Source organism: Xenopus laevis, chromosome 5L (genome assembly GCF_017654675.1).
Source record: "Xenopus laevis strain J_2021 chromosome 5L, Xenopus_laevis_v10.1, whole genome shotgun sequence".
Lineage (NCBI taxonomy): Eukaryota > Metazoa > Chordata > Amphibia > Anura > Pipidae > Xenopus > Xenopus laevis.
The window spans coordinates 23,832,773-23,856,533 of record NC_054379.1 but is presented as its reverse complement, the minus strand read 5'-3'; the positions used below and the strand labels follow the sequence as shown (position 1 = coordinate 23,856,533).

The window sequence follows — 23,761 nt, the reverse complement described above, 5'->3', positions numbered from 1 at the left end:
AACAGCTGCGTGGCACCAGTATGAGCAGTAAACCAGTAACACTGTGATCAGTTTGGCACCGGGTAATGCACATTTAGGGGAGTACCGAGTTCTCTATCTGCCCAGAAATCCCTAAGAAGCTCTGCATTGTCCCTGGTACTGTGCATGAATTGGTTTCCACCATAAAAGAGAGAAACCCAGCAAGGAACATACACTTCTCAATTTTTTTTGTATGTTCTCTGGTTCTGACACTTGAAACAATGTAGCAGAAGCCAGTTCTCCTCCAGTTCCATTAATCAGCTGGCTTCTGCTACAGATTTAGGAGTCTAACCAACAGTGCAGAGAACAAAATCAGACAGACACAGTTTTCAATAGCATTTGCAATCACATATAACTATGGAGAATGAGGAATTGATCAATACTTTGAAGTTGCACATAATTAGATAATCTGTCATTATGGAACAAAGGTTTTGGATGTAGTACCCTTTAAGGCGGTGAAGGCCCAGTCGCAGGTGAATACACAATCCTTACATGTTTATTCCCAGAGGCGTCCAGCTCTTTATATATATCGACCCCATATGATATCCCAGGTGGCGGCTCTGCAGGACTGGGAGCGTTTAGCCCCTGCGGCACTGAATTAAAGAAACTCCACTTTGGTTCCCATGAGCTTTTTCCTGGTTCTGAACTGTGCATGAATGCGTCAATACCACACAGTAATGTTCTACAGAAACATCCTGTGTTTAACCATTGACCCCACATCTCCCCAGAGAACTGCCCCAGCCTGGAACAGACCATGCACCTGCACTAATACTGGCCCTGGATCTGCTCACTAGTTTATGCAATTGTACCACAAATCATTTCTGGTGGTAACAAGCAGCCCCAGCTTTCTGACCCAAATTATCCGTAGGCAATGGACTTATTTGGGGCAGAGAAGGACAAACACGGAGCATGACAGAGATAGGGTTCTATAACATATCCATTTAACCTTACAGATTACCCAACTCTGACTATGGAACCGCTGCAATGCACCCTAGGAAAATCACATTTCCACCTGCAGCCACTTCTCATATAGGCACCCCTTAGGCAAGTACCACCAAACCTCGCCTAGGCCTAGTCTTCCATAGAGGAGATGTAACTTGGGACCCAGTGCTGCTGAGAATAAAGTTTGAAATATCCCCACCCCTCATGAATATGGTCCCATTGAACACAGGCAGCAGGACGCAGACGTAGGTCTCTGTCCCCCGAAACAAAGTGTAGAAACATGGCAATTCATTAAAGGTGAAAAGTGCTGTAGGCTGAAAGAGTGCAAATAAAATGACAGACTGCACTCACTGGGGCTCATTTATTAACACTGGGAAATTTTGCACCTGGGCAGTAACCCATAGCAGATAATTGCTTTTACTGTTCAATCTGAAGCTGGCTAAAGAAAGCTAATCAATGATTGGTTGCTGTGGGTTACTGCCCAGGTGCAAATTTGCCCAGTGTTTATAAATTAGCACTTTGCACCCTGCTTTCCAGTTTGAAAATGACTCCTAATGTTGCACAGGTCAGTACTATTCTGTTCTGTTCTGTTAATTAGCCAGATTCTTCTACATTGTTTAAGAAGTTACAACCAGCAGTGTCAAGAACAGCAAGAGGAAGACATACACTGCTTAGCCAATTCCTGACTCATGAGCCGATAGTGGCCTCTCCATACTGGGCTCAATAAGTTCCAGATGGAAACAGATTCCTTGTTATTCCCAGTATTATTATCAGCCTCAAAATCTCCACAATCCTAAATTCTGGTAGAATTTCCCAGGCTTCCCAAGGGTAAACACAACAGAGGACACATATAAAGGGGGGGGGCACGGATCCCACAATGTAGCTCTTGCTCTTGTCTGTGCAAGTACAAGACACCCCCGGGCATGGTTTTACACTCACAACACCACCAACCATGGGACTCTTCATAGAACAGCTATGCCACATAAAGGGGGAGAGTGAGAGATGAAATGCCCCTACTGGATAGAGTGCCATGGCCGTTGGCCAGATTAGGACAGTCCTGTAACAATCCCAAGGGCCCAACACCGTACCCTGCACAGTGAGGGGAGTACAAGGAATGAGTTAAGTGCATCTGGGTGCCACATGTTCAGCGCACGGGCCGCATGATGCATGCGATTCTGAGACAGTTGTGGTTTGGCCCTTTCTGTTGCTGCTGCTGATTCATGGAGCCCCCAAATCAGTGGAATGAGATGAAGGAAAAGTACTTAGAAAGTGTCAGTGGCTTTATGGGAAGAACGTGTCTATCTCACATGCACCAGTCCCACACACCCTAGTCCCAAAAGTGCCAGTTGCAAAATAGTCCAATTCCCACAATGCCTTTATGCTTTTTTACAGATTTCTTAATCTGCTATATTCATTTAATAGTCAGATACTACATTTCTTTGTAATTACACAGATAAATAACTATAAAACCAGATTTGTAATGAATGAGTGGAGTTCTGTAATATCTGCTAGAACTTGATGCACTTGTACTGGTGTGACAATTCCCTTTGGTAAGAGTGTCAGAAGGAAGCCATACCACTGCCAGGGCAGGGAAAGAAGCCAATGAAATGGCAGAAATGCATGAAGTTTTCCAAAGATGCCAGATCAGACTGATATCCCAACATTCTGTCTGAAAGTAGAGAGAATCCTGGGATCCAGGGACCCGAGCTCTCCTCCAGACAGCAAACAGTTAACTCTCCTCAGAACGTTCTGTGCACAAAGTATAAATAATCCCACTGCTAAATCTGTCCCATCAACATGGGATACAGCAGGAGCAGGGAGGGGGGTAGTCTTCACTGTCTGCACATACAGGGTCTATGGGGACACCCAGGGAAGGGTAATAATGGCCGAAATATTGCACGACTGAAACAGCAGGATCCATGTAACACAGCATCACCAACATCGCAAACAGCTAAAGCTGCTCAGGGGGGTTGGCAGTCACCTTAACTGGCAGTTTCACTCCTTCTCCTCATCGAAACAGTCTCACACTGGTCCAAATCTGCCCAATGTGTGCAGTGCCAAATGGAGGCCATAGAGTCACCAAATGGTACTGGCATATTCTCCACTGGAAGAAAAGCACCTAGGGTGGCATTAGCCTTATGCAGAGGGCTTATGCATGGACTGATGTGTGGGATTTTGTTTACTAGATTCACCACTTCAAACAGAACAAGGAAGTGCTAAAGTGAAAGTGGTTTAAATTTCCTAACAACAATACAAAAAAAAACTCTTCTGCCAATGAAACCAAAGTGCCCCCCTGACAGTCTCCTTTGTTCAATGTGAGTTGCTAAGGGCTGCGCCCAGGGCCGCCATCAGAAATCGCAGGGCCCCATACGAAAAAATTTCCTGGGCCCCCTGGGCTGCGCCCACCACAAGCCCCGCCTACAGGTCCGCCCTCCCCATCCCACAGGTCCACCCCCCACCACACACTAAAAAAAAAAAAAAAACATTGGTGGTTATGGTTCCCACATGTTAATAAAAAAATATTGGTGGTCAGGGCCCCCCCATTGAAAAAAACATTTGTGGTCAGGCCCCCCCCCATTAAAAAAACATTTGTAGTCAGGACCCCCATTAAAAAAAATTGGTGGCCAGGGCCCCCCCCCCCACGTTATAAGGAAATTGGTGGCCAGGGCCCCCCTTAAACATCCATGTAAAAAAACTTGCCCCCCCCCCCCAGAAGTTTAAAAAAAATTTGGTGCCCAGGGCCCCACCACACAACAGGGACCACAAAGGGTTACCTTTAGGGGGGCCCTATTACACTTACTTCATTAGTGTGGCCCTACTGCGGTCAGTGAGCTGCTAACTACAGAAGGGAGGAGGGGAGCACAGGTAGCTGCATCTTCTTCCAGTGACAGCATTTTCTTCCCCTATTGGTCATAGAATTTCAAGTCCTGGTAAAGCTGCATGGTGATTGGATGAGCTGGAGGGGAAGTTCAAACCTCAGCTATCTAATCCCTGAGCAGCTCAACCGGGACTTAAACTCAGTGACCAATTAGGGGAAGTAATGGACAGAAGATACCTCCCCTTGTGCTCCCGCCCTGCCTTCCCGAAGTCAGCAGCTCTTAGAAAGCAGGGGAGGGGCCCGGCTAATCAAGAAAGTGCGGGTGGCCGGGCCCCCTTACCCTCGGGCCCCCTACAACTCTCCCCCCTGTCCCCCCCCTGCGCCAACTGCAAGGGGATGTTGGCTTGTTCTTGCAGAGCAGATTAGGGGATCATTTTGGGTCTATAAAACAAGTTCTTGCAGAGCAGATTAGGGGATGATTTTGGTTCTATAAAACAAGGCTAATTAGCCTTATGGATAACCTTACTGCCCTCAGCATATATAAGCCCCAGTGACTACTCTTGTGAATGGGGTGAACCAAAACATAATCACAAATGAATTACAAAGAACTGATCAATGAGAATGGCACAGCCATCCTGCCATAGTGTGAGATGATTGTGTCATTATGGCCCTGTGATACTGACATCAGATATCACTGCTCTTTAGTTCTGGGATAGGAAAACTGGGCTTAACCCTTCTACTTCCTTTTGCAGAAATAAAGGTCATGCAGCCAGACTGGCACAGATCAGTTTGGATTGCCATTGGAGGATTCTATTTCATTTTAATGAAGTTGTTGGACATTGGATGGAATGTATGGCTTATAGATTGGGCATTAGCAGGGATGATTAGTTACAGAGTCGGCATTAGCAGGAATGATTAGTTACAGAGTGGGCATTTGGTGGAGTGTTTGGTAGAAGAGAGTGGGCATTAGCAGTAATCATTAGTTACAGAGTGGGCATTTGGTGGAATATTCATTAGGAGGGTGTAGGCATTGGCAGAAAGGATTAGTTACAGAGTGGGCATTTTGTGGAATGTTTTGTAGGAGCGAGTGGGCATTTGGTGGAATGTTTGGTAGGAGAGAGTGGGCATTAGCAGGAATGATTAGTGACAGAGTGGGCATTTGATGGAATGCTTGGTAGGAAAGAGTGGGCATTAGCAGGAATGTTTGGAAGGAGAGAGTGGGCATTAGCAGGAATGATTGGTAGGAGAGAGTGGGCATTAGCAGGAATGATTGGTAGGAGAGAGTGGGCATTAGCAGAAAGGATTAGTTACAGAGTGGGCATTTGGCAGACTATTTGGTAGGAGAGAGTGGGCATTAGCAGGAAGGGTTAGTTACAGAGTGGGCATTTAGCGGAATATTCATTAGGAGAGATTGGGCATTGGCAGCAAGGATAAGTTACAGAGTGGGAATTTGGCAGAATGTTTGGTAGGAGAGAATGGGCATTATCAGCAATCATTAGTTACAGAGTGGGCATTTGGCGGAATTTTCATTAGGAGAGAGTAGGCATTGGCAGAAAGGATAAGTTACAAAGTGGGCATTTGGCAGAATGTTTGGTAGGAGAGAATGGGCATTATCAGCAATCATTAGTTACAGAGTGGGCATTTGTCGGAATATTCATTAGGAGAGATTGGGCCTTGGCAGAAAGGATTAGTTACAGAGTGGGCATTTGGTGGAATGTTTGGTAGGAGGAGAGAGTGGGCATTAGCAGGAATCATTAGTGACAGAGTGGGCATTTGGCGGAATATTCATTAGGAGAGATTGGGCCTTGGCAGAAAGGATAATTTACAAAGTGGGTATTTGGCGGAATGTTCATTAGGAGAGAGTGGGCATTGGCAGAAAGAATGTTACATAGTGGGCATTTGGCAGAATGTTTGGTAGGAGAGAGTGGGCATTAGCAGGAAGGATTAGTTATAGAGTTGGGCATTTGGTGAAATGTTTAGTAGGAGAGTGGGCATTGGCAGCATAGATTCCTTACAGAGTGGGGAACCTCACTCAGTGTCAGTCTATTGGACAGTACAAGGCAGGAACTGATGGCATTTTGGGTATGGGAAGGAGTTATTCAATGGATGCCTATCAGGAGAGAGATACACAATGTGTGCCCATGAGTCAGTGGAAGAGGGTCATCCAATAGGCAGCAATGAGATACTCAAAAAGGAAAGTTACACAGTATGTTCAAGGAGCAAAAGCAATTGTACCGTGTATCAAGGGAACAGTCGTGCAGAATTATACATAATATGACTACATGGGGTGAATGGCTTGTGTGTAAGGTTGCCACCTTTTGTGGAAAAAAATACCGGCCTTTTTCCCTATTAATAACATTGGAATCAACCATCATTTTTACCGGCCAGGCCAGTAAAATACTGGCCAGGTGGCAACCCTACTTGTGTGGCAATAAAGAGTAAATCACTATGCTAAAGTGAGCCAAGGTAGTGAGAAAAGGCCATACAGAGCACATGGGGCAGTGAAGGTAGCCATAAAATGTTTGCCCATAAGATGTCCATGCAGCACTGTGGTTAAGCCATACAATATGTTCCCATGAGGTGCCCATGTGGGAAAGTATTAATGTATGCCCATGTGGTACTGTGGAAGAGTCACACCATTTGCACCCAACAGGGTCTAAGAGGCAGGGAAGACCAAAGGGGAATAATAACATTTATAATAACAGCTATAACATTTACTCTATTTGTTTGACTGAATATTTTAGTAATTTCCTTAGAAACCTCCCATCAATCAAAAACAGCAGTAATTACAAAAACACATTTCCAAGAAATGATCTTGGAGACATAAACATCCCCGGTGCCAGTGCGACAAACCTCGGTTACAGACATTCAACGCCTCCATGCCCACTTCTTGCCCAACTTAGAAAGATAAACAGAGACAGAGCCGGAAATGCAGAACAGACATCAATGGATCCACTGCCCAATTGGCACGGTGCCACTCAGTTTATGTAGAGGCTACTGGGCAGCGTCAAGTGTCGTATAGGTTTACTCATATAAGGGATTAAAGGCAAAGCTAACCCACTGTTTTTACATTGTCTCTCCGTGTAGGTTGAGTACATGAGAATAATTTGTAGGGTGGGGATGGGCTGTATCCTGTTTCAGGGATCACTTTGTCCTGTTCATGGATTAACACCTGCAAGTGACTCAATGCTACTGGGAAGTCATACTCTGCAGCTGCTGTTCTAACACAAACCCCTACATTTACTTGCAGCATTAAATGGACGGTCTATTTGTAATGGAACCAGAGTGTATTTCAGCAGCAAGGCAGACCTGACAGGAAACTGCAGCTTACATTTCCATGTGTGAAGGCCAATCTTTTATTGACATACATCCCATTGAGCTTCTGGGAAACAACCCCTAAGACCACTCACTTTTATCAGGAACACAGACAAAAAGAATGCATCGGGGGCTTCAATTAAAGGGTCCTTCAGCAGAGGCACAGAAGGATGTTGTCAGCCAATCACAGCTTCAGAGCAGTGAATTTTATTTCTCACCAGGGCCGGACTGGGAGTAAAAAGCAGCCCTGGCAAAAAAAATCAAAGCAGCCCACACATAAATGCGTGCTGGTCTTTTACTTACACACACGCACATTTCAAATGTATATATATATATATTATATATTATATAGTGGATAATGTATTCCCTACTGTAAGTTATAAAGATATGTCACCGAGAGTTATGTGACCATATAAAAGAATGAGGATAACTCCGAGGTGACCACTAATATCTTTATAAATTTAAGTAGGGGGTACATTATGAAATATAATCTACAGTTTTTATGTGTCTTAATATGTAAGGAATGGCTTCGCTTATACACTACTAAATGACACTTCAGTGGTGTAACTAGAGTTTGCACCCCCACTGCAAAGGAATTTTCAGGCCCCCCTGTGAACAACTTTGGTGCCTCCCTGCATTTATATTAGTCTATGGCAATACCAATATTAAATATACATTTTTTATTTTTGAAGTATGAATAACAAATGTGGAGTATATGGAAAAGTAAATTAGATAAAGAAAAAACAAATTAAACAAGGGCTGAAGAATTTGATCATTCATATTAATCGAAGAAACATGACAATATACATGATCATTATGGAATTAGCCTATTGCCTGTTGGTACTCCATACTAATAGTAGGCTTGCTATGTAGATAGCTAGGACCCAACGTATTCTACCCATGTGCAGTTGACATAATTAAAGGGGATCCCTGCCGGAGGGAAAGGGAGGGGGCAGAAGGGAAAGGAAAAAAACAGAATGGCTAAAACAAAGAAAAGTTATGAGAATACAAAAAAAAATGATTTTTTAAAAAAAAACTTTTATGGGGGGGGCCCAGGCGCCAATCTTTTTTTAACTTATAAGGGGGCCCTGACCATCAATAGCTTTTTATAACTTGTGGGGGGGAGGTTACTTTTTTAGCGCTGATGTCTGTGTGGTCTTTTAACTGTGATGTGGAGTGGGCGGGGTCTGGGCAGGGCTTGAGCACCAGTGTGGGCGGGGCCCAGGGTAGGGTACCTGTTGGAAGGATATCACCTTTGTGGGGAACCAAGTCCTTAGAATGATATTGCGGTGGCCCCTCCACTGTCTCAGCCTCAGTCTGGTATCGGCACAGGAGGCTCTGGGCTCAGGGAAATATAAGAGAAAGGACTGAACTGCAGTATCTGCACCTGCCACTGGGGGACAGTATTTCTGTCAGTCACTGATCAACTCCCTCACAGAAGTCTAACTACTGACTGTGTGACTGGCTCCTCCCTCTGATGTCAGTCCCTCCCATATGGAGGGAGGAGTAACTCTGTCAGTCACTGAGCAACTCCCTCACTGTGTGACTGGCTCCTCCCTCTGATGTCAGAGGAGTAATTCTGTCAGTCACAGCATGTGTAAAATCGTCAGCATTTAGCTTCCCTTCTGGTAGGCTGTTGCCCAATACAAATATGGCCGTGTTGGCGATGACGTTTCTTCTAGAAGGCCAATCACATGATTATGTTTTTACAATCACGCCCTTTTCTCTCTCACCTATTGCGGCTCAACGTGACATCCCGCCTCCTCCCCAGCTTGTCAGGTTCTACCTAATCGCAGCAGGGGAGCTTCTCCGGAAGTGGCGGTGTCAGCTGGGTAGGAAGGCGGAAGTGAGTGTGAGCTGCCTGCGCATAACACAGGATGGAGCGGTGACCGGTGCCCATGGAAGGGGCGGGGCCTGGAGACACCGGGAACGGAAACGGGGAGCCGGTTTGCACCATGGAGAACAAGCCCATAGTCACGTGTAAGGTTCTGCGCCTGTCAGTGCGTTCTGTGCTGAGATTTGCGGCCCACTAAATGACAGAGTAGAGCGGCCCCTCGGGCATTTGCCCGATAGGACAGATTACCAGTCCGGGCCTGTTTCTCACCATTAGGGCTACACAGGTCAGTTTTAGGCTAGTGTCACACGGGGGCTGAAATTGGCCTGCTGAAATGCACAGGCCAAAAATTACCAAAATAAGTGCATTTTTTTAGTTAATATTGGTGTGTAGGTGCCATCTCAGGTCACTTTGCTTTCTGACTATTGTTTCTCCTACTCAATGTAACTGAAGGTGTCGCAATGGGACCATTTTTTTTAGATTTTTACTATTGAGTGCTGTTTTTAGATCTCCCAGGGAGCTGTTATCTTGTGTTGGAGAGCTGTTATCTGGTTCTGTGGGGGGTGGGGCTGAGGTGAAGGGAGGGGGTGATATCACTCAAATTTAAAGTACAAACTTTATCAGAGCACAATTCACATGACTGGGGGTTTCTGGGAAAAACCTGGGAAACGGAACTGAATGTCTAGCTCAATGTCTGATTTCAAAATTAAATATTAAAAAATCAGTTTGCTGGATTTCAGTGCAGAAGTCTGCTGGAGCAGCACTATTAACATATGCATTTTGGAAAAAAACACGTTTTCCCGGGGGGCGTGGCTAACCTTGATGGCGAACGCACGCTAGACCGAGGAGCTCCGTGAGGAAATTGAGCATACTCTCCCAGAACAACAGCTATCGCTTGCAACTCTTTCTCTCTGGGAGGCAACTATCGGCAGAACACCTAGAGAATCTGGCGATGGGGAAAAAAAGCCTAAAGACCAGCGCATAACTATGTCACCGTACCTGCGTAAGGCCGCGGGTGGGCGCCAGGCACAAGGCCAAGATGGCGGATCACTGACGGAAGCAATGGCGGACTCAAATGTGTCGGCATCATCTCCAGACTCTGTGCGGAGTGAACAGGAGACGACAACACAGCCAGAATCAGGTCAGATGGCCCATGGGGCAAACACTTTATTAGACACAAGCACACCTGATAATGCTCCGATCACGCTACAGACACTCAAAGCTCAATTAACACAGCTACAACATGGCCTCACCAAAACCATCTCTAAAACGGTGTCTGACGCAGTAGCTACTGCGTTCAGAGAGGTTCACATTGAGCTGAGAGAACTGGCTGACCGCACTAAATTAGAATACACAACTGATGATTTAACACAGAGAGTTGTGAATTATGAGGAGGAGAATGTTCTGCTCAGAGATGAGATTATGCAATTTAAGGGCCTATGTGAAGACCTTGAAAATAGGTCACGCCGACAAAACCTACGTATTAGAGGGGTCCCAGAGGATATACTTCAGCAAGATATTGAGCAATACTTGAAAGGTCTTTTTAATAGAATTTGCCCTTCCATTAGCTTAGAACTCTGGAAATTTGATAGAGCACACCGCTCTCTCAGCCCTAGACGCCCGTCAAACAAGCCGCACAGAGACATCATTGTCTGCTTTCATTATTTCGCACATAGGGAGGTGGTTCTGACTCAGACGAGAGCGTTGACTACTCTGGACTATCGTAGTCATAAAATCCAAATCTTTGCAGATCTTTCTCCTATCACCCTGGCCAAACGCAGGGAATTAAGGCCGACTACCCAGGTATTAAGAGAGCATAAAATACCTTATCGCTGGGGTTATCCATTCAAGCTTGTGGTTCAGCATAAAGGCCAAACATTTATACTTCATAATTTGGATAAGCAGCGGGACTTTTTGAAAGCGCTTGGTTTACAGCCTCCACAACGCCCAAGCTCACCGAGAGGCTCATCACTGAGATCCCCGATGCACCCGAACTGGCAACAAGTTGCAAGATCAACAGACAGGCAGCGGCTTGCTTTGAGCTCTTCTTCAGCTTCAGGGTCTCCTGCTTGATGTGGAATTATACGCCTAGATGCTGTTATTTATCCTCGCCTTATCCTGGGACATAGTCCCTTGGTTCTGAAACGTTCTGCGGATTGCTATTGGGAACTCCTCCATCTCCATCTTTCTGGAAGTTCGAGTATTATCATCTCTTTTTTTTTCCATCTTGAGACGGATACTAGGCTTCATCCCCCCCACTGGATGCTATGTGAGCTCCTACGTAGTTCAGTTACTGGCGAACTGAACTTGACTTTGAATTTCCTATGATAATTGGTTATAATTATCCTGACTCTATATTACGAGTATAGGTTGATTTTGCATTTTCTTTTCTCTTTGTTACTTTACATGTTTTTACAGGTTGTTACTTTACATGTTTTTACAGGTTATATTACCATTATTTTTGATGTTGCTGAGATTGTTACATACGGTTAGACTCTACTTATTAATATCTAGACCCAGAATCCCAATGTGTCCTCAGAATGATAGGTCTGTCATGCTTATTGAAATTGTTGCAGTGGTTCAGTCTGCTACATGTGCTAAATTTTATGGAAAATTATTATGGTGGTGATAACCTCTTTAAATTGTAAAGGATTGAATTCTATTACAAAACGTTTCTTGGCATTAAAAGAAATAAGAACTCAGAAAACAGATATAGCTATGGTCCAAGAGACCCACTTTTCTAGCCTTAAGCCTCATAAACTTTATTCTATGTACTATCCCACAGCTTATTACGCTTCCTCTACTGCTAAAAAAGCTGGGGTAGCAATACTCATTCATAAAGATTGTCCGTTACAAGTTACACGGTCCGTCAGTGACCCTCAAGGGCATTATCTGATATTGGAGGGTACCTTGGGGGGCCACTCCTTATTAATAGTAAATATCTATGCCCCCAACAAAGGACAAGTTAAATCTTTTCAAAAGGTTTGTAATAGACTTGCCTCGTTTCAGACTACCTATATCATAATGGGAGGGGACTTTAATGTTCCCCTTATACAACTAGAAGACAGATCACACCCTTCTCCCGATTCCCAATCTCGCTCTCTCTCTAAAGGACTTAGGAAGGTTATAAACCAAGTCCCGTTATACGATATTTGGCGCATTGATCAACCGACTGGGAGGCAATATACATTTTACTCTACAGTTCATAAAGTACATTCCCGGTTGGATTATTTTTTGCTATCTCAGTCGTGCCTGAGAATCCCGTATACAACTGATATTCTCCAGATTACCTGGTCCGATCATGCGCCCATCCGGCTTACGCTGGACTTTTTAGAAGCTCCCAAACGAGAACCTCATTGGAGGCTTAATGAAACATTACTTCACGATAAAATTGCTTTTGGCGCCATAGACCGAGCGTTGAAGGAGTTCTTCCAATTTAATACGGGGTCAGTGCAAAATAAAGCTACACTGTGGGAAGCCCATAAGGCAACCATCAGGGGCAGTATTATAGCCATTACAGCGGCAAAAAAGAAAGCCTGGAGACAGCAATTCTTAACCCTCACCACCAAGCTTAAATTCTATGAGACACAGTATAATCAGACCAACTCTGACGCCTTTTTAGATAAGATTCTGTCTATACGTAAAGACCTCTGTGCTTAGAAACAGGCGGAAGCTGAGAGAGCACTGATATGGACCAGACAGTTATTTTACGAAAAAGGCAATAAGCAACATACCCTGTTAGCCAGACGACTCAGGGAGCAAAAAGCACAAATGGTAATTAAATCTATTAAGGACAGCCTGGGTCATTCTGTTTATAGCCCTGAAGAGATCGCTGACCAGTTTCAGTCATACTATACCGAGTTATATAGCATTAGAACGGGCATGTCGTCATCCCCTTTATCTCTTGAGACTTTCTTCCAACAGGCTAACTTGGAAAAATTTCAAGATGATGATCTTCAGGTCTTAAACGAAGACATCAATTTAAGAGAGGTCCTTAGCACTTTGAAAGACCTTCCAAATGGAAAGGCTCCTGGCCCTGATGGCTATCCCTATCAATACTACAAACTGTATGCTAACATCTTAGCCCCACATCTTGTAGAACTCTTTAATATGTTTATGAGAGGTCTACCTATACCTCCCTCCATGCTTACGTCATACCTATCCCTGATTCCAAAGGAAGGTAAAGATCATACCCTTTGCTCGAATTATAGGCCTATAGCACTGTTAAATTCCGATCTTAAACTATATTCTAAAATACTGGCAAATCAGTTAGCACCTCTACTACATCGGTTGATAAATATGGACCAAGTGGGATTTATTCAGGGGCGACAAGCCGGGTACAGCACGAGACGGCTTATTAATATAATTGATTTGGTGCAGAAAAATGTCAGGAGATGTTAGTATTAAGCTTAGACGCGGAAAAAGCTTTCGACCGTTTAGACTGGTCATATTTGTTTGCTCTACTTACCCATTTGAATCTCTCAGGTCCATATTTAACCGCTTTAAAAGCATTATATACCACGCCTAGCACCCTTTTGAAGTTACCTGCACGGACTAGAAACACGATACAGATCCTGAATGGGACAAGGCAGGGGTGCCCCCTTTCCCCCTTATTGTATGCTTTAAGCATTGAACCCCGAGCAAGACCATACAAGGAATAACCATTGGATCTTTGCAATACAAAATTGCACTTTATGCAGATGATGTAATATTAACATTAGCGTCCCCTCAAACCTCGCTACCAGCGCTTCAAGAATTACTAGACAGCTATGGGAGGCTATCGAGCTATAAATTGAATATATCTAAAACGGAAGCTCTCCCCGTAGGACTACCAGCCCATATGATAGTAGCTTTAGGTGCGCAATATAGATATAACTGGAAGACGGATTATATATCATATTTGGGAACTAAAATCACTCCTACATATGAGGGCCTATTTCGCCCAAATTTTGTTCCATTAGCACAAAAGATAAAATCCACCCTTCTTAAATGGCATACATACCCAATTTCGTGGTTGGGCAAAATTAACTCTGTTAAAATGAACATTTTGCCCAAATTTTTATATTTATTCGAAACCCTACCTGTACCCATTCCACAGAAATTCTTTAAAGAAATACAGACAGCAATTCATAACTTTATCTGGGAAAAAGAAGCATAGAATCAATAGACAGACGTTAATCACATCACCTATACAGGGAGGCCTGGGAGTTCCGCTCCTACACCAATACTATGAAGCAGCCCAACTTCGGCACTTAATAACATGGTCTTCTTGGACCCCAAACTCCCATTGGACCCGGATAGAAAACTCACAGTTCCTCCCTTTCCATCCTAATATTTGGTTTTGGCCCACCCCGAGGATTGTGCTGCCTAAAATTGCGATGTTAAATACTACTACGCTAACATTACATTTATGGAGGAAATTGAAGCTCAAATATAAATTATCCTCAGCCTACTCCCCCATAACTGCAGTGAGAGGTAATCCTTCGTTCCAGCCAGGACTAACATTCTGGGGAAGCCAACCAGACAAGTTAGTGGAGCTATTCAAGATATCTGATTTATTAAATAATTCACAAACGGCCATGCTCACTCTATTGGTTGCTAAAACATCTAGCACTGCTATACCCTGGTATCTCTACTTTCAAATGAGACACTATGCCGATCCATTTATTAGAACACTTAGGGGTGAAGCTCCTACTCAATTTGAAAATTTAGCACTCAAAGGTTTACCGCAGAAAGGCCTGATCTCTAAAATATATAGATTGATTAATGACCCTACTCACCTAGCAGGTTACAAGCATAACTATATGAAAAAATGGGACACTCTGCTTGGTTACAAAATCCCCGAGGGGGATTGGTCGGATATTTGGCTCAACGCTAAAAGTAGCGTTACTTGTGTAAAGCAAAAAGAAAACATATATAAGATACTAATGTGTTGGTACCTCACTCCTTCTAGATTACATAATATATTCCCTGATGTTTCACCATTATGCTGGAGGGGGTGCCTAAATATTGGCACATTATATCATATATTCTGGGAGTGCCCTTGTATACAGCCATTTTGGTTAGAGTTTAAAAAATTGCTAGACGGTTTGATGCATGAAGACATTCCCTTGGAGGCTACTACCTTCTTGTTGGGGAAGCCCTTTGAGAGCCAACCTAAACATACTCAGAAACTGATTAACCATATATTGACAGTGGTACGTATTTCTATATCATCTAAATGGAAATCATCGTCTATTCCCTCCTGGTCGGAAATAAACGATAGGATTGACAGTAACAAAAGGTTTGAGCATACAATTGCTTTGCTACAAAACAAAATCCCTCAGTTTCTAAAAATATGGTCACCCTGGGACCTCCGCCTCCTTTAATTTTAAAGGGCACCTACTACACTATCCTTAGTCCCACTGAGTTAATGGGACCTGAACTATATGGCATTGAGTCTGACCTTAGTTCTGTTTACTTACTCTTTTATGTATTTTTATTCTTTCTCTGATTCTCTCTATTTTTTTTGTTTGTTTCTGATTTACTTTGATCCCATTGTTCTTAGTTGCATAGATTACGATCTGCAATTGCGGTATTATGTGTCTTAGGCTATGCGGTGTAATATACATATATGAAGAGCTGTAATCATCTGTTTCTGTGAACTGCAATGTGAACTGCATGCATCCTTTGAACTTTGCCTTGACTGTAACTGCAATATTTTATTTTTTTTCTTTCTTTTTCTACTCTTTAAGCTAAATAAAATTTAAGTTACTAGAAAAAAAACATGTTTTCCCATAACAGTATACCTTTAAAGGTATTTATCTGCCCTTGTCAGAGTAAACTGTGCCTGCTTTTATCTTTCTTAAGGCTGGGCTATTAGTCAGGCAAGTAAAGGATTAACAGACTGCCAGCTAATTACTAACAGGCTGGTGTTATCTGGTCAAGTGATCTATGACTGGTCAGCAAGGAGAAAGGTAAGTGGCTTGTCCCAATACATAACAACTGCCTAACGAACAAATACATGCAGTTTTAGATAAGGCTTTCCAGTGAAAGTGATTATTATGGTAAATCTGCTACTTATAATTAGTCATGTACTGTGGCTGTGTCTGAGACAATAGTGTCATTGAACTTGGAGCTCTTTGTACGCCACATAATGGCATAACTAGATGTTACTGGGCCCCACAGCAAATTCAATTTGGGGCCCCAAAATATTGGTAAGTTGACTTATTGCACCAAGATATATGAAAGTTGTTTTTTTTTTTGACTTTCTGGGCTCCTTACTTCCTGGCCCCCTTACTTCCTGGCCCCCCTTGCAACCGCAGGGTCTGCTTTCTCTGTAGTTACGCCCCTGGCCCCAAAGTGCCCAAACCTGCCATACACTATCGCACACAATTAGCTCCTGGGGATAAGGATTTACTGTGCAACTCACTACTGTTCTCCCAAGGGAAACATTCTGTGCCCGCCCTCAGACTGGCAAAACCTTTCCACGGAACAGGTGACTGTGCGACTACGATTAACGGAAATGGGTCGGGATGAGATATTTGCATTTCTATTAAGAGCTGTGAGTTGAACAAATCAGGCTGCCTGCCTATAAAATGAGCCCATTCATAGTGGGTACAATGGTGCCTTCCAGGGCAGTACTGAGACCAGTCATTATATGAGTTATTCATTACATTCACATCTTACAAAGTAGCTGCAGCATCAGGGAAACCCACAATGCTTGGAAATACTAGTGCCACCACCCCACCATTCTAGTTTAGGGGACTGCCAATAACAATCTGCGAGGGGCATTATTTTTTAAGGGACAGGCATATAGATAGGGACATGTTAGACAATGTATCACATCCCATCACTGGGGATAAAAAGTGTGATTCCAGCTGGATTCTGCATAAACACGATATTTGCAATAGCCTTATAACTAATAGCAACCAAATAACAGTGACTCCTCCTTTGTGGTTAAAACAATTAGCCCAATTGCAAGGCAAGGGCAAACCCTCATTCATGCACCCTGTTACCTGCAAGCATAGATCTGGGACCAGTGTCAGGGCACAGCAAAGCTGGCATTTCCCCAGCATCCCAGGGAACATACTAATTGTCACAACACCCTCAAAATTGAACATTCCCATTATCGTGGAACATTCAATTCATTATGATTTCCTATAATAATAACATGGAGGCACCGAGGGAGCAAAGTCCTCATGCTCAGAATATTATGCCAGGGCAGCATGCCATTGTTTCCAAACATTACCTCGGGTCATTAAGAGGTAAGAGGGAAATATTATATATTATATGCCAGCTGGTCAGTAAGGTCGGGGCGTGCCTGTGTGCTTTTGTGTGTCTTTGCATGTGCTGAGGGAGTGAAAGGAACATTCTGTGCTTTAGATGCAAGCAAGGCAGCCATATTTGAGCACATTGGTTAATAAAATATTCAGATACAGCTACGTTTTGTTGTATGCCAGTTGCCCTTGTAGTTCAGCTGACACACCCACCCCACAAATGCTTGCTGGCATGGGCAATGACTGGTGCAGTGAGGACTCCCCTTCTACTACTTTGTTTCCTGCCTGAAGGTACAGCAGGGCAAGGAAAGCATTACTGACAAACACTGGCAATGAAGCCACTAAGTTACTATATATACGGAATATAATAAAGGCCCTGTTTCTTCAGCTCCGTCACCATATCATTAATATCCCATCATTATAAGTCTATGGGAGCCACAGCCCATACCCCCAGCTGGGGGAGCTCATGAACCTGTTTAAGACTCCAGGCAACAAGACAGGGATACAGAACTCCAGTGGGAAAAGGTCACTGGAGTGGAAAATACGCTACGCCGAATGGCTGGAGACAGTAACAACAGGGCAAAATTCTTGGCATTCTGTTGGGATGGAGCAGGGGACGGGGTGTAATTGTGCCTAAAAGCCTCCTGCGTAATTATAAGAGCCACATTAGTAACACGTCAAACCCCATTAGGTAATTGTGAAGTCAGTCGAGCCGCAATCCTGGCAGCTAGTTCAAATCTGAATTCTCACAAGGCCTTATATATAAATCTCCTCAGTATCCATGATGGACACATATCAGTCTGGGAATGAAATGTCTCCAAGTAGCCCCTGGGAAAATAACTGCTCCTGGTATAACTAGGGAAAGTTTGTACAGACACATTTAATGAACTATCAGTTAGGGATGCACTGAATCCACTATTTTGGATTCGGCTGAACCCCCGAATCCTTGGCGAAAGATTCAGCCGTTACCGAACCAAATCCGAATCCTAATTTGCGTATGCAAATAAGGGGTTTAACGGGGAAACATTTTTTACTTCCTTGTTTTGTGACAAAAAGTCACGCAATTTCCCTCCCCATCCCTAATTTGCATATGCAAATTAGGATTCGGTTCGGATGGGTAGAAGGATTCGTCCGAATCCGAATCCTACTGAAAAAGCCCGAATCCCGAACCAAATACTGGATTCGGTGCATCCCTACTATCAGTCTGTCTGGCTCCTGCCCAGGGAACTTACTCCCCCATCATCTTGTGACTTGTAGCCCATTCCGATCAGTACAATGAAGATTATTGGGGCCGGCAATTGTGAAGAACTCTCTTCCTGCAAGCCATTGGTAAATACCATGAGTGGTGCTAATGGCACATGGGACATTTTCTTTGCTGCATATATGTACACCTGTGGAGAAAGACCGATCTGTCTACTTCCACTCCCTGAATGTATGTGAGCTGGCACACAGATCCACTGGCTTCTGCTCCCTGAATGTATGTGTGCTAACAGTCACAGGATTAGCCCATCCAGAGCACACACCAAGCAGATATCAGCTTGGAAACACTTGGGGCCTATTCATCGTGCTATGTAAAAAGTGGAGTGAAGCATTACCGGTGATTTTGCTTACCGGATTAGATTTCAAAAGTTAGGAATCAAAAGCAAAGCTCTAATTCATTGCTATGAGCAATATCACAAGTAGTGTTTCACTCCACTTTTTACACAGCGTGATAAATAGACCCCTTAGTATCCACTCTGTGTGAGCACTGTCAGACTGTTAGCTCCAGGACCACCATCAGGGGGGACAAGTGTCCTGGGCCCGGGCCTGAAGTGGGGCCCGGCAGGGCTGCACTTTTCGAAGAGCCGGGCCCCCCTTGACATCTCCGAAGTGGTGCCGCTCGATCGATGTCCCGAACAGCCGAATGCGGAAGTGCTGAACAGACGAAGTCCTGAAGCCGCGGAAAAACCCAAAGTCACGAAAGGACCAGACACTGAAGCGGCGAAAAGACCCAATGTTACGAAAACAGCTATAATTGACACCAATGTGGGTTTTTTGGGTTTTTTTAATCCCCTGGCCACCAATGTTTTATTTTAATACTCTATAGGCCCCTGCTAATTTTTTTTACAAATATTTTATGGGGCCCCAATTTTTTTTTAACTTGTAAGGGGGGGCCTTGGCGCCAACGTTTTTAAAAAAAAATATTTTCTGCGGCCCCAATTATTTTTTTACTTATACGGGGCCCTGACCATCATTAGCTTTTTATAACTCGTGCGTGTGGGGGGGTTTACCTTTTTTAGCGCTGATGTCTGTGTGGTCTTTTAACTGTGGTGTGGAGTGGGTGGGGCCTGGGTGGGCGGGCCTGGGTGGGCGGGGGCGGGCCCCCCCCCCCAAAAATGTTGTTGTACGGGGCCCCGTGATTTCTAATGGTGGCCCTGGTTAGCTCACATATGTTCAGGAATCAGAAGCCAGTGGATCCCATGTGCCATTAGCCTAGCAGTGTCCATTTGTCTGTCCCTCCACCTGCCGTGGAAAGTATATGATTCCTGCAACAGGGATGGGGAGTTCTAAGGATGATGCCACACAGGGCTGAATCAGCCAATCTGCTGGCCTCTGCCCACTTCTATGCCTTCACACACAGGAACTTCAAAGGTGTGGGTGCAGCCACTTGAAAAGGATTTTCTGTGAGTCAGCACCCAGGCCAACTCAGTGCCTGTTCAACCTAAATCCTTTCTGTGTGTCAGCACCCAGGCCAATGCAGGGACTGCTCAACCAAAGTCCTTTCTGTGTGTCAGCACCCAGGCCAATGCAGTGCCTGTTCAACCAAAGTCCTTTCTGTATGCCAGCACCCAGGCCATTGCAGTGCCTGAGAGTGAAGGCACAGGAGTGGGCAGAAGATGGACTGATTCTCAGACTGCAAGCCTCATGTAGCACTAGCTTAATAGCATTGCACTGCATGATGCACAATAGGACTGCTATACTGATTAAACTGATTGGAAGCTACAGATCTGTATGGAATGACCAAGCCTCACAGAAATGTTTTAAAATTGATTCTGAGCCAAGTCAGGAAGCACAATGTATTCAGCTTACAGTGGACAGGACAATTCTTGTGCATTCTGCCCACCTAAAATCCCTCAAACTCCTTGTCATTAGAGGGAACTATGTATAAACGTAACCATTGGCGACATTAACACAAACCTCCAAAACAGGCATTACAGAGCTGGGGTGCTTTCACATAATTCCCTAGAAAATCACGGGGCTTTTAAAGGCGGGGAAGAGAATTGCCTTGTGTGCCATAGTCCTCAGTGCTTTGCCAAAGGGGTGTTTTACTGTCAGTTTCGAAGCTGCCCCTAGTCATGTGATTTGTGCTCTGATGAACCTCAGTCACTCTTTACTGCTGTATTGCAAGTTGGAGTGATATCACCCCCTCCCCAGCACCCTAACAACAGAACAATGGGAAGGTAACCAGATAGAAGCTCCCTAACACAAGATAACAGTAGTGATGTGCAGGTCGAGAATTTCTCGACCCGCACCCGACCCTAACCCGCCCGCTCCCTACCCGCATCCGACCCGAGCCCGCTGCTCCCCTTTATTTATAGACCCGCGCCCGCCCCACAGTGACGTCACAAAAGGGGCGGGGGGAAGTCTATAAATTCCGGCAATACTAGGTCGCAGGCAGGGAGAGCAGGAGAAGAGCTCGACCCACGCATTTTGTCCAGGGGTTGGCCTGAACACCCCGACCCGCGGGTCCCGTGGGCCTCGGGTCGGCCCGCACATCACTAGTAAACAGTGTAATTTAGAAATGAAAATGACATCATAAAAATGATGACAGAAACTTTTTAAGCATCCTTTCACAGCAGAAAAACACTACCTGGACCTGACACCATTCTGCTGAATAGCAAATAGAGCAGGAGGGTAGGCACAACCTCATTACTGCTGCAGAGGGTCCGGCTACAGCGGAACAGACAGTTCTGTGCAGGAAACAAAGTGCAACAATATAACAGAGGAGAAATAATTCAAGGGAACAGACACAACCAGCACCTCCCACGGCCCACTCATCACTCATCGCAGTTCCGCATGATATAGGCAAGGGCATTCCATGACAATGACAGCCTTTTATCTGGTTGCTAGGATCGGTATCTCTAGAAACAAGACCTTGGTTGGATGTCAAAATGATGAAACAATACTGATAGAAAATATTAAATGTTCATTCTCCAAAATTACCCCTGGTTTTACAGCTGTTTCACGACCACAGTGACATGCAAGGCACAGAGATATACTGCACTGTCCCATTCCATATAAACATGGCTGGGTTCACAGTGTGGGAGCTTTCTGGTCACCATGGTCTCTGATCTAAGCAACCAAGTGGCATTTCATGTTGCACTTACAAAAGAGGCAGAAAGGGAATGGTACTTCCATCAGCAGCCGTGGAAGTCTCATTGAATCTCAAAACCCGTATTCTGTACAAAGGGGTGTATTTTCCCTTAAAAAGGGCTCAGAGTGATAATGTTGCAGTGTGGGGGGGAGGCAGCTGCCGCATCTCACTGGGAAATTCACTGAAAACGCATGTCACCCACATTCTAGTGCCAAGATCCCTGGTCAGCAGCTAAAAATGCACCAGTCGTACTACACACTCCATTTGTTTACTGCAAATCCCAGCATGATCTAAGGGCCAAAAGGCTACTTAACTCATGTATATATTGGAAGGGGGGACGGAGATGCACTTTCTGCACTACTGTAAAAACAATCCTGAATGATCTTCTTGACCGGTCAATGGTCAAGATGCCAGGCAACGCAATGCAAACCCACAATGCACAACAGGCAGTCACCCACCCTGCAGCATAATTACATGGAAGGGAGAAGGACCCTTCTGCTGTCATGGGATCTGCTGTATTATAGTTTTGCTACTGTGACTCAGGGTTGCCACAATCCATACTCAGTATTGGCACATTGGATGGCACCAGATGGAATGATGGGAGTTTGGGACCCCAATGTTCTGCTTATTATGGGAGGAAGTAACTCTACATTATTCAACTCTCCCTCACCTTCCCACTGTCTGTATTTGTACAGTGTCATACCTGCAGCGCAAGAGGAAGGTGCCCCCTTTTGCAGAACTACAACTCACAGAACCCCCTGTTATTATCAGCAATTGTAGCCACCCCTCATACAGCACTCCCAAACCACCTCATGTCCCAGCAGATTAGCAGAGGGGCAGGAGGGCAAATCTAACCTGTCAGTCGGTGGAGTTTCTCTTCCCGGTGCTGTGCAGATCTGATCAGATAGAAGAAGGAATCTGGTTCTAAGGGAGAGGAGAGCAGTGAGGCTCAGGCAGATCACGAGCAACAAGGTTTTAACATTGGAATTTAATGGGAGGGAGGATGGAGCAGTAACCTAAGTGACCTGCTTGGCTGCCCCTGCCCTGGGGACCAGGAGGGAGAGAGTGGGGAGTGCAGATGTGAATCCCTGGTACAAGGAGAGAGAGTAAGAGCGAACTGTGAATAATATTAACCCCTACTGTTCTCCCTTACCAGCTAAACTACAACTCCCGGGATCTGATCCAGAGCCCTCAGCCAGTATTTCCTAGTAGATGGAAGCCAGCTGGGAGTTGTCATTAAAAAGCAGATTGTGGTTTTCTGCAGTGAAAAGGAAATTAAAGGGGAAGTTACACTGATACAATTAGCAATGGGGCACAGTGTCCATATACAGCCTGTATAATCTCTTTGCCCTGGCACAGTGCTCATACACAGTCTATATAATATCACTGCCCTGGCAGAGTGCTCATTAACAGTCTATATAATCTCTCTCTGCTCTGGTACAGTGCTCATCATACATAGTCTATATTATCTCTCTGTGCCCTGGCACAGTGCTCATACATAATCTATATAATATTACTGACCTGGCAGAGTGCTCTTTAACAATCTATATAATCGTTATCTGCCCTGGTACAGTGTTCCTAGACATTCTACATAATCTCTCTCTCTGCTCTGGCATAGTACTCTTACACAATCTATATAATCTATTTCTGCCCAGGTACAGTGCTCATACACAGTATAAAGTCTATATAACATCACTGCCCTGACAGAGTTTTTATTAAAAGTCTATATAATCTCTCTCTGCCCTAGTTCATTGCTCATACACAATCTATATAATATTACTGCCCTGGGAGAGTTCTCATTAAAGGACTATATATCTCTCTGCCCTGGCACATGGGGCACCAAACTTATGTATAGTCTATAGAGGGCAGAGAGCGGGCACATAATATAATATTCCGCTAGGAAAAAATACTAGGCATCAGCCCTAAGGCAATGAACAAGCCACTTACCCCCAGAGTACAGATAGATAAGTTCCTGCTCGCGGGATAGATATGTGCTGATTACCACGAGTGAGTATTTTCCCTATTTATTTCCGCCCCTCCCTCTCACTCTCATTGGCTGTCGTCGCCTTCTCCCGCCACCTGTTACTCTTCCTTCTACCCAAGCACGTGGTATAGCTTCCTAATGCCTACACTTACCCCTTGGCTGGGTCCGGATATAACGGTTCCGAGGGGGTAACCCTGAGAGCTGTCTGCCCTCAGAGATCAGTATGGGTTAGTGCCAG

At 44.6% G+C, this 23,761-nt stretch overlaps 1 protein-coding gene across 2 annotated transcripts in view; it reads right to left on the bottom strand.

The window, feature by feature from the left end:
- The window catches only part of slc29a1.L (solute carrier family 29 member 1 (Augustine blood group) L homeolog), a 35,037-nt gene extending 11,528 nt beyond the window's left edge, over positions 1-23,509 (bottom strand). The window contains 2 exon segments of one of the 2 annotated variants that reach the window (NM_001095291.1): positions 22,395-22,463; positions 23,487-23,508. The gene's annotated coding sequence lies outside the window, so the exon portion shown is untranslated. 2 annotated transcript variants of the gene reach the window in all.
- Between the last annotated feature and the right edge of the window lie 252 nt (positions 23,510-23,761).